Consider the following 11,364-nt stretch of genomic DNA (forward strand, 5'->3'; position numbering starts at 1 on the left):
ACTTCCTCAATTCCACTGATGCAATCGTCAGTGAGAAACTTAGTAATCGTATGATATTTCACTCTTCATCAAATCACAATGCCACAGAAAGTGTGCTCATGCGAGACAAAGAGTTATTCAAGCACAATTTGATGATTCCTTCTCAAGCTAGATACGTTAGTTGAATTCATCAAACCGTAGCAAATGCCAGAACTAAAAGATCACACAACTAGAAAAAAAGCAATAAACCTTTGGCTCAATCATAATTCCATGAACAAAATTCAAAAAAATATGACACATTCAGGCAAGAATCACTACACTCCAAATGTGAGCACCAAAAGCATAATTTTATTGCATAATAATAGCGGCCTCAATTACATGTTACAATGGAGTATTTAAAAGAAATCATCTCCTCAATTTGTGTTGAGAGTGAGAGATATCTTCATGCAATAAAATTATTTTACTTTATTTTATTTTTTAAAAAAATTTAATTATATACAAACTAGCAATCTAACTGGTGCTAAGTAGGACTCCATCTATTTTTATTTATTAATTGGATGCATGAGCCTTTACATGTTAAAAACAAAGAAATTATGAGAGAAGAAAGAATGAGAAATCCTTCAATTGAAGTGGAAGTGTCTGCAAGTGCTAAAAATGGAAGTTGATCCTTCACTGGCCATTTGTCAGAGTTAAACTATCGTCGGAATGCATTTTCGATGCATGGAAAGCTCCATTTTTGGAACTGGCAGTTAATTGTTGGTGGAACTTCTAAAAATGTGCATCTATGGACCTGCAGAGCTTTGTACTTGCACACTTACAAATTTGTAGACCTATGGAGTTGTCCACCACAAAAATGGTCCAAAATCTCAAAATTTTACTGGATGTCAAAATTCAAATTCTAGCTTCTGGATTTTGTTCCCCTTTATCCCACAGCTATGTTTGGATGTTTGCCCTTGAATTTCTTTATAATATCAATAATTTTATCTACATCTAGTAAATTTAAAGCCTCATATTTTTCCTTGACCTTTTTCCTATAATTATCTACCTCAAATCAAGTGTCAGTGAAATCCCCAAGTTAGGTATCCAATTCTAACAATGCTTCTTTTGTTCTGAAAGCTTGTCGAATATCTTCATCATAAGTAGCTTCCACAAAAATCTTCTTAAAAATATTTACTATTGCCTCTACCAGCAACAACTTCTCTTGTTCCTCATCTTAAAAAATATCTAGGCATGCATCACTGTAATGCTTCTCTACTTCCAAAATTTTCTCTCGTGCTTGATCTTTGAGCTTATGGATCTCTGCATATAATGTTTTCATTACTTTATTACTATCCACAATTTTCTATATCCAATCATCAATCATATCCAACTCCTCCTCTATATATACATCTATTAAAACTCTATACCTTTTCCCCTTTATGGCTTGCAAAATTTGTAAGTCCTTACTCTAGGCCCTTACTTCATCCATAATGCTAAAGTCTTGCTTCAAAATTTCCACCATTTTATTTATGTTCTCCTATGTGGCATGATATAACTTCAGGTTCCCCTAGATTATCAAAATTCCCTTCTCTTCAAAACTTTTCCACCACTATTGATAGGCTTTCAAAAATGGATCCACATGTGTAGCTCCCCCTTCTCTAAGTATGGTATTCAATTTCTCCTCAGGGTGGTTAGATTAAGAGGACCAAACACTTCGGAAAAATATCCCCTTAGGATCTCATTTTGTCTTCAAAGTGTTCAAAGTTTGACCTCCTCCTATTTCATGCTCCTAAATACTTCCTTGATTCCCATGGTCACCATCAATCGAGCAGTATGTCGTGTGGGTCTCCCAAGCATGACCTCTTTGATTTGATAGTCTATGGGACTGAGGCTTTCTACATCTATGTCTTCAGGAGGAACGACCACTTGTATCAACAACTCTTGGTCCCGTGTATTGTTGACAAATGCCAACAGTCTTGCCTCATGTAATGGGGACTTAGGTTTATTCAAAATCTTGACAATCTCAAAAATGTCCTACTCATCAACATGGAATTGAGGTTTGGTACTTCTCATTACTTCTTTCCAGAGCCATCTTGGGATGTGCTCAGCTGAAGACCTACCTCTCAAGGATGAAGGAGTATGTTCTGCTACCTCCTTCCCCTTATCACTCTTCCTCGGAGTACTTTCCCTCTGCGAGGGCTCTTCTTCTGCAACCTCTATTTTCATAGACCCTGCATCTTGCACCTTAGTGTCTTGGGAAGGTGGTTAAGAATATTCCACCATTTTTCCCTCCTTCAACACTTCATTAATCACCATTTGTTTTTGTTCCTCCCCTTGTGATGGTTCCTTCTGAAACTATTCATCTTCTGAACTTTGGGGTGGAGGAGTAACTGAGCCTTTATCTACCACTATGACTTGTGGTGGAGAGGGGGGAGTAAGATCAGGACCTTGTGAATCTGGCAGCATTTGCATCCAATATTCTTATTGGGGTTCACCTGTAGGGGTGTCCCTGATCTTGTCCCTAACTAGATCTATTCCCATGGGCATAAAATCAAAATATGACATTTTGAAAATGCCATCTCCCTCTTTACTCTACTCATCCACCCATTGTTGTACTTCATCTTCCAAAGAAGAGACCTCCAAGGGTCTTGCTTGGGTTGATGGTGATGTGCCCATTATACTTGTCTGCAGGGGTACCTATTTCATAGACAAAAAAGACACCATTCTCTTAGTCACCCTTTATCTTTTCTTCATACAGATCTTAATCCTCTTTTTCTTTGTAGAGGTAGAAGGGGATGTTGGCTCTTCTTATGAAGGAGGAATGGAAACATATTGACTCTCTCCCTCTTCTAACTTGAGTAGCTCTAGTACCCTCAGACCCTTGTACACTCTCTTCCTACTACTGGGAAGGTGCTTGCGCTTCACCCTATTCTATTTCAATCCTTTGAGGGGAGGTCCTCTTCCTTTTGTTCTTTCCTTTCTTCTCTAGAGGATGATAGAATCCAACTAGGCAGTCAAGTTGGTATATTGTCTCTGGCTTGATGGGAGACTAGGCCGCAAAGGTAGGAATTGTAACTTTCTTTCGTCTACCTTCCTCTGGGTGAGCTTGAGTGTGAAAGATCACAGTGTTAGATATTGGATCAAGTTGAAAAGGCTAACTGATCCAATCCTTTATCATTTTGATGACATGCCTTGCCCAATGATTAATATCATCGCCCTCCTCCCTGTCAAACTCGACATTCATGATGGGTCTCTCTCTAATTTTGTCTGAGTTGAACAGGGGGTCCAACAGCTCCCATGAATCTTATTTCCTTATTTCCTCTAGAATGTTCAATTTGAGAGCCTTCTCTGCCAAATATAAAGTCATCCTACAATAGTCCCTTGTATAGACATCATAGTCATTTTTTGCATTCATCCAATGGTCTTCAATGGCATCTTCACGGTGGAACTCCCTGCCATCCAGACTCTCCACTTTCGTGATATTATGAAAATAGGGCCTAGGGGAATTGTACTCCTTGAGGGGATAATTCTCCCATTCCCACTCAAAGGATGGAATATCTTGCTCTCATTTCACCTGATATGCTCCTATGACTAGGGGTCATATCCAACAAGGTCTTTGTTGTCTCTTCACCCTCTCATATGCAGATTCAATCTGTTGTGAAATCTCCAATAACACCAATTTGTCACTTGGATATCTAGAGAGCTTCTTAGGGTTGACAGATGCACCAGCTACCTACAGATATGTGAATGTCTTAAACTGGATGTAATAGGCCCTAAGAGCTATTATTTGTGCCATTGCCCCATCAGATAACCTCTTTGCATAATCACTCTCTATGAATTGGATGACTGCAAAGATGAATGCATCATTGATGATTCTATACTCCTTGCTCTATACTGAGAGCTTCTTCCTAACAAGTTGTGGGTAGACAATGTAGGGCAAGGCATTAGGATCTTGCATCTTGCCTCTTTTGTACAAACCGAGGTAGTTTGTCACCCTTGCTACTAGCAGATATACCATATAAGAAGTCATATAGAAATTATTCTTGTCTTTGACTACCCCCAATAGATAAAACAAGTTTTCACTTAATGTTGTGGCCCAGTCCAGTGACATCTTCACCATCTTGATTGTCTCAATAAAATTGACCATAAAAGCACTGAGGTGGCCAGTTGTTGGTAAACCCATGGCTTTGCTAAGGAGAATAATCCTTATCATGTCCACCTTTCTTGTTACCCTACCCAAAGGAGTCTTCTCAATAAGATAATAGGATTGAATGATATTTATTGCCTCCTTTATGTGTGCTCCCTATACCACCTCTCTGATGCTTCATAGGACAATCTTATGAACTGATCCACCCTTGGGAGATGAAAAACCCTTTCAATGTTGTTGGGTCAAAGGTCAAGAACCACTTCACCTATCATGCTCTTGACCACTCTTTCTTCAGGAACAAAGTTTTGAGCTAGCATCATAATCAATTCTATTAATTGCACTAATATTGGATGTGAAGCTGCGCTCACTAACCTAGAATGGATTAAGGTGGATACTAGAGCTGATCTCTTAGTGGGTTTGTTGCAGATTCTTAGGAACTCTCCCAAGTCATTATGTCCTAAATCAGTGTCTTTGATTTCTGCATAATCATCTTGGAACCTCGACTTTGATGGCATGCCGTGGAACTTGAACATAACGGGCTTAGGTGTCATTTTCTCTCCAGATGTGGATGCCATTATATCTGCATGGCACAAGAATGGTGTTTATTAGTTCAAAATAATGAAAACTTAGAAATAAAAATGCAAAAGCATTCAATTATTTATTGATGAAAAAAAATAAAAATAGGATGCTCAATTTTGGTGCTTTTTTATTTATATTATTTATATTTATTTATTATTTTATTTTATTTATTTTATTTTTTTAGGGTTTTTTAAAGCATAGCAATAGAGGTGTATGCACAGTGCATTTAGTGTTGCATGTATGACACATTCAGTGCTGCGCATAGCAGTGGGTTTGGTGTTACACATAACACAAGGTGCACGCAGTGAAGCAGGTGCGCATGCAAGGTGGTGTACAAGAGGTGTATGGTGTATGAGTGAGGTAGAATGTAGAGGTGTGGAGACCATGGTGTTGGCTAGGTATGTGGCGCGGGGGAGGTGCACAGTGCACAGCGTAATGGTGCATGCCACGATGTACACAGCACACAAGAGTTGCAAAAGTGTGAGCAGTGTGTGAGGATGTGTAGGGGTGTGGTGGAGGGCATAGTGCATGAGTAGAGACAAAGTGCACGAAGTGTGCACAATATATGTTTGAGGTTGCACGGTGATGAAATGCGCAAAGTGCATGGACCTCAGTAAATCTTGCAAAGTGAGTGAGGTGCGTAGTGCACGTAGTGTGCGCAAGAGGTCTTTCATGTTTATGCTTCATGTGCTTTGCACACCTTAGTGGAGGTGCAGAGTGAAAAGAGGTGTGCTTGAATTCTAGAGCGGAGAACATGAGAACTTGAATGACTTCGTAGGTAGAATCATGATGCAAAAAAGAAAATGGTGAAGGGTTTTTGGGGGGGTAAAAGCTTATATAGCTCCCCCAACCATCCTTAGGGTGCACTAGTGTGCGCTTGTGCAAATGCACAGGTGTCCACCATGCACTATGTCGGGTGCACAAATTTTTTTAAATTTATTTTTAATAAATTTTTTAAATTTTAAATTTTTTATATTTTTCAAATTTTTGACTTTTTTATGACTTTTTCTATTTTCTCAATTTTTTGGTTTTTCCATTTTTTTTAATTTTTACTTTTTTGACTCTTTGAATTTCCATGATCCCGAATTGTGAGTTCGAGGATCCAAAAATAAAGTAGGGGGTCCCCATTCTTGGTGAGGAATGGGGCATGCATTGTGGAGCCACAACAAAATAGCCCCGAAAAAGGAAGAAATGACAAAGGCATTTCTTCACCAGCAAACATTCTTTTGACATGTGTCAAACACCAACTAAACTCTGAATGCCTCAAACATAGTTTGAATGACCTTGCAGTCAAACCTTAGGATCCAAAACCTTTCAAACTCAGTGTGTGATTCATGTGTTCATTCCCTTCAACATCTCAAGATGTAGTCTATCAAAGTTTTACGACAACTTGGAGACAATCTTCCACCCTTCATGGCTCATCCATTTGAAATATTCACAAAGGTTGTTTATCGATCACTTGCTTGACTAGATGAGAGAATCAATTCAAGGGCTCTTAGCGCGCTATCACTCTCTTTTAATTTTCTAGAAAATTTTGAAGAATCGCTCCATGTAGCTCATAATGTCCCTACTTGATGAAGCAATATTTTAGTATAAGATACTTCATTTTGTAATTGTATTTCTCTGCCATTTCAAATATTTTGAATCCTTTAGTCTTAATACCATCATTTTTAATTTCTCTTTTTTTTTTCTATATCTTGACTACGCTTAGATTGTGTAGCCAGGACATCAGTGTCATTTCTTGGATTCGATCATTGGTGAACATCCCTTGCATTCCTCGTTTAGAACTTTTAGAAACTCTCATGCCAAACAATGATCTTTGCAACCCTTCAAGAAGACCCCTCCTATTTGAACCAATTGGAGTTTGAAGCATCCCCTGCTATCTTCAACCTTATTTTGACAACACCTAAGATGATCAATTCTTAAGTTCGCAAAGTGTTTAGAGATAATTGGTTTAGGACCCTAAACTTAAGACTGAAAGTCTCCCTATTTCCACAAGCAACGTCCATTGTTCAATTGGTATAAAACACACAATCATCCAAATGCTTTAACAAAGAAATACCTCTTCCTAAAATTAGAACCAGAGAGTGGTTAGTGAAATATCTCAAGATAAAATCTCAAGTGCACCCTACCCCCTAGGATTGACCCAACTTAGAAAGTAAACACGTGACTGAAAGGGAACACACAACTAAAAACAAAACACAGTTGTAGAAAATAAAGACACTTGTGAAAATAAAACCTAACTAATTATAGAAATAGAATCGAACTAAAAGTAGAAATAAAACCTAACTTATTTTTCTTTTGTGTTCTTTTAGGCCTCAAAATAATGTTTCAGAAATTGTCCATTTATTGGCAAGGCAAGAAATTCCCCCTATAAGGAACTGAGCCTAAAAGTGTTTTCTCTGAGGATTTCTGCAATCTAATAGGGACGAGTCCACAAGCATTGAATCTTGGTATGGCTGCCCAGCTTTTCTTTTGCCTTATCCCAAAGTAGAACAAGGTCAAAAATCCTAAAGGCTTTTATCATGGCTCTCTTGTCGAACCATCTTTTCACAACAGCTTGATGTTTAGCCATGTGCTCCAATGCAATTGTCCATTTCTCATCCATCTCTAAAAGATTCATCAATCTAATCTATACTTTTTTAGCATCTTCGACATATCCACTCATAAACTTCAAAACAGGAATCCTGAGGTTAAGTGAGAACACTGGTTCTTATCTATAAACAAGCAAGTATGGAGAAGTCCCCAAAGAATTTTTTACTCTAACTCGATCTATCCATAAGGCATATTTTAGTTGTGTATGCCAATCTCTAGGGTTCTCCTTCAACAATCATCTTATTACTATGATCAAGTTCTTGTTCATAGATTTTGCTACCTTGTTTCCTTGTAGGTAATAATGTGATGAGAAGTTGATGATGACCTGATTCTCAAGTGCCCATTGGGTCAAGAAAATTGATGCGAAAGCATACCCATTATCGCACACAAGGGCGAATGTCATTCTAAATTTGGTAACAATATGTTCTTCCAAGAAGTTTGTCACCACCTTGGTAGAACAATTTCTAAAAGTTTCTACTTCTATCCACTATGTATAATAATATTAGTTGTAAGGATAAATGTGTGTCCAGTTGATGATGGTGGATTGACCGAACCAATAAAATCTAGCCCCCACTTTGCGAAGGGGTGCACCTCGTACATTGTTTGTAATAGCATTGTCAGGTGTCTTTCTCTATTAGCACTTTTCTGGTAGATATGGCAAGAATGTACATGCTTGAAAGTGTCTCTAAATATTGTGGGCCAAAAATAACCCAATCTCAAGATCATATGAGTAGTTGCTTCTATTGAACCATGCCTTGTACCATACTTGTCATGAAAATGTTCTAAGACTTCCTTTGCTTCTTCAGGCCCTAAGCACTTTAGATAGATCCCTTTATAATTTCTCTTGTACAACTTTTATCATGTAGCATATAAGACTCACACTTCATTTTGAGTTCCCTACGCTGTGAACTATTCATCCAACTGCGGCATTGGTCTTGTACCAAATAATAAACAATATCCTGATACCAACTGTCTGTCACCATGCCTTGACCAATATCAACTTGAGATACAATAATTTTGTTCTAATCATCTTTGTTTATTTCACTATAAAACTTAAATTCCTTTTCATTTATGTCCTAGTTATTAGCTATCATTCTTGACAACCCTTGACCTCTAACTACTCTCATAGGTTGAATTTCTAGATCGAATTCTTGAAGTATGGCCATCCATTTTCCTCATCTTTCACTGAGTTCATTATGTATCAACAACATCTTTACTACCATATTAGGTACAATTGCATACACCTTACTTCTTAGTATGTAATGATGGAACTTCTTTACATCCTTCATTAATGCAAAAGACTATTTATCAAGGTTTGAATAATTCAACTTAGCATTCTTCAGGGGGCAACTCATGAAAGCAATTGGTCTTTCATCTTCCTTTTCCTTTTTTTGCGTTAGGATCTTGGCACAAGAGTGTTCTAAAGCAAACGAATATATCTTAAAAGGTAACTCATAATCAAGACTTACTAAGACCAAAGCCGTATAAATGGCCACTTTGATATCTTCGAATGATTTCTTAATCTCTAGATCCCATTTTGTCCTAGCTCCCTTTTTGAGAAAATCATTAAGAGGAAAAACTATTTTTGTGAATCCACTTATGAATTTTCACACAAAATTTATATTCCCAAAGAAATAATTGAGTTCTTTTTTACTATGGGGAGGTGACAACTTTAGAATAGCTTCCATTCTATCAGGATCGATAGAGATCCTGACTTCAGAAATGACATGACCCAGGAGCTTTCCTTTAGTGACCCCAAATGAACATTTCTTGGGATTGAGGGATATGTTGTACTTATGAAATCTATTGAATACCCACCTTAAATTAGTAATGTGAGTGCTTCGATCTTTTGAGAAGATGGTTAAATCATCCATGTAGATGACTACATTTATTTACCAATCCCTTAAAAGTTTCATCCATGGCTCGTTGAAATGTAGCCCCTACATTAATCAATTTGAAAGGCATTCTCCTGTAGGAAAAAGTTCCCCATTTAGTTGTGAAATTTGTCTTTAGTCGATCTCCTTCATCAACCATCACTTGATTATATCCCAAATATCTATCTAGGAAAGACATCATTTTTGAACCATTCACAATTTGTAGAACCTCAACAAGTGAGGGTAAAAGATAATTGTCCTTTTGAGATGCCATGTTCAAGTTACGAAAATTAATGCAAAGGTGAATCTCTCCATTCTTCTTCTTTGCATGAACCAAATTAGCCACCCATGTAGAATGGTAGATGGGAAATATGATCTTGGCATCCAGTAACTTCTTTCATTATTAATGGTTCAATGATAGGATTAACAAGTCTTTGTCTTTGTCGAAAAGGCTTGGCATCTGGTTTCAATGGGATGTCATGGGTTATAATCTCAAGGTCATATGTCATTAGTTCTTTGTAGCTCCAAGCAATAACATATTTATACTCAGTAAGTAATTTGAGCATTTCTTCCCTTTCTTGTGCATTGCATGCTTTGCATATTTGAAACATCCTTGGATCTTCTTTAATCCCTAAGTTGTATTCATCACACTCCTCGATCCCCTTTTCTTGGGTAATTCTTTTATTAAGTGTTGATTGATCATGATAAAAAATGCATTCTAACTCAACCATCCCCTTGGGAATAGTGTTAATCTTTAAATTCAAGATTCCATTTTCATCTTCAAGTTCATCATCCTTAGGTTTGTCATCTGGATTGTCATCAATTTCTTTCCCTTTAAGGTGGCCATTGCACATGATAAATTTGAGTATGTGTTGATCATCCTGAAAGACTTGAAAGTTTGTAATATTGTCTAAAATAGATGGATTAGCAATTAACTCTACTAAAAATCTTTTCAATTTCATTCTTTTGACTAGTTGTAGTGCACTTGCTGAAATAGCGAGAGCATCTACCACCATGTTCTTCCTCCTTGGAATGGGCCTTATGTTTAAAGCTTTAAAATCATCTAGTAAATCCCATATTGTTTTCCTATAAGAAAGTAACCTTTTTTTTGTTGCAAGAGTATAATGATTTTACCTTCCGAATAACCAACTGAGAATCTCCCTCAATTATGAGAGTCATGACTCCTTTTTTGAGTACAAAGATAAGTCCTCGGATCAACACTTTGTATTCTACTGCATTGTTAGTACATCTAAATTGTAATCGATATGCTACATAAAAAGACTTACCTTTTAGGTTAACCAATTCTATACCTGCATCAACCCCTAATTTGCATCTAGAACCATCGAAGTGAAGTGTCCAAATTGGATCTTCCTTGGGCTTTCTAACCTTGTGTTTGTTCATTCTTAACTTCTCTTTCACCTGAGAGTTAAAAGATTGTTTCTTGGGAACCCATTGCGACGTCTCACAAGGTGGACTTGATGATTCCCCATTGTAACATGTTGATAGAGTAAATGTCTATTTTCCATATTTGTCTTGAATTTCCCCTATCAATTCCTTAATTTCATCTATTTTGGGTTCAGGATGAATGACTACCAAATTCCACCCTTGGCCTTTCACGTACTATCTTCTCCTTTGAATCTTGATCATTCCTGGGGGAGGAGAAGACAAACCTCCACCATCTAAAGAGGTATCACTATATGATAAATTCAAATCTTCAATTTCTTGTTCAATCTTGTTTGTCGACTCAATTGATTTTATATAACTTTGATCTTCTACGGGTCCATTTTTTGGAATTTGGTCATCCTTGCCTTGCATAATATGTGTTAACACCTTTTTTACTACTTCTTGGCATGATGAGAATTCAAATTTAGAGTGACTAACTTTGTGTAGTGAAAAAAATCCTAGGAGGAGTAAGATGCTAGGATCGGCTTCTTCTCCCAAGCATTGCAAATTAGTGACCATGCTATCTATGAATTGTATCATGATCTCATCCTTTGGGATTGATATCTTGATTTGTTTATCTTAATCACTTGATGTTTTGGTGGGGATCTTATCAAATGCCATCACTTTGTATGAGCCCAAATCTGATTGGAGGAATGCCACCTTATTCAGAGAATTGTATTCTATGACCATCATTTTCAATCTAGGTTTTGCATCTATCTTGATTTGATTGTTTAATCCCTTCCATGGTAACCATAACTGAGTGAAATC

The sequence above is a fragment of the Cupressus sempervirens genome, chromosome 1 (assembly GCF_028749045.1).
Source record: "Cupressus sempervirens isolate cs-2001-9-10 chromosome 1, ASM2874904v1, whole genome shotgun sequence".
Lineage (NCBI taxonomy): Eukaryota > Viridiplantae > Streptophyta > Pinopsida > Cupressales > Cupressaceae > Cupressus > Cupressus sempervirens.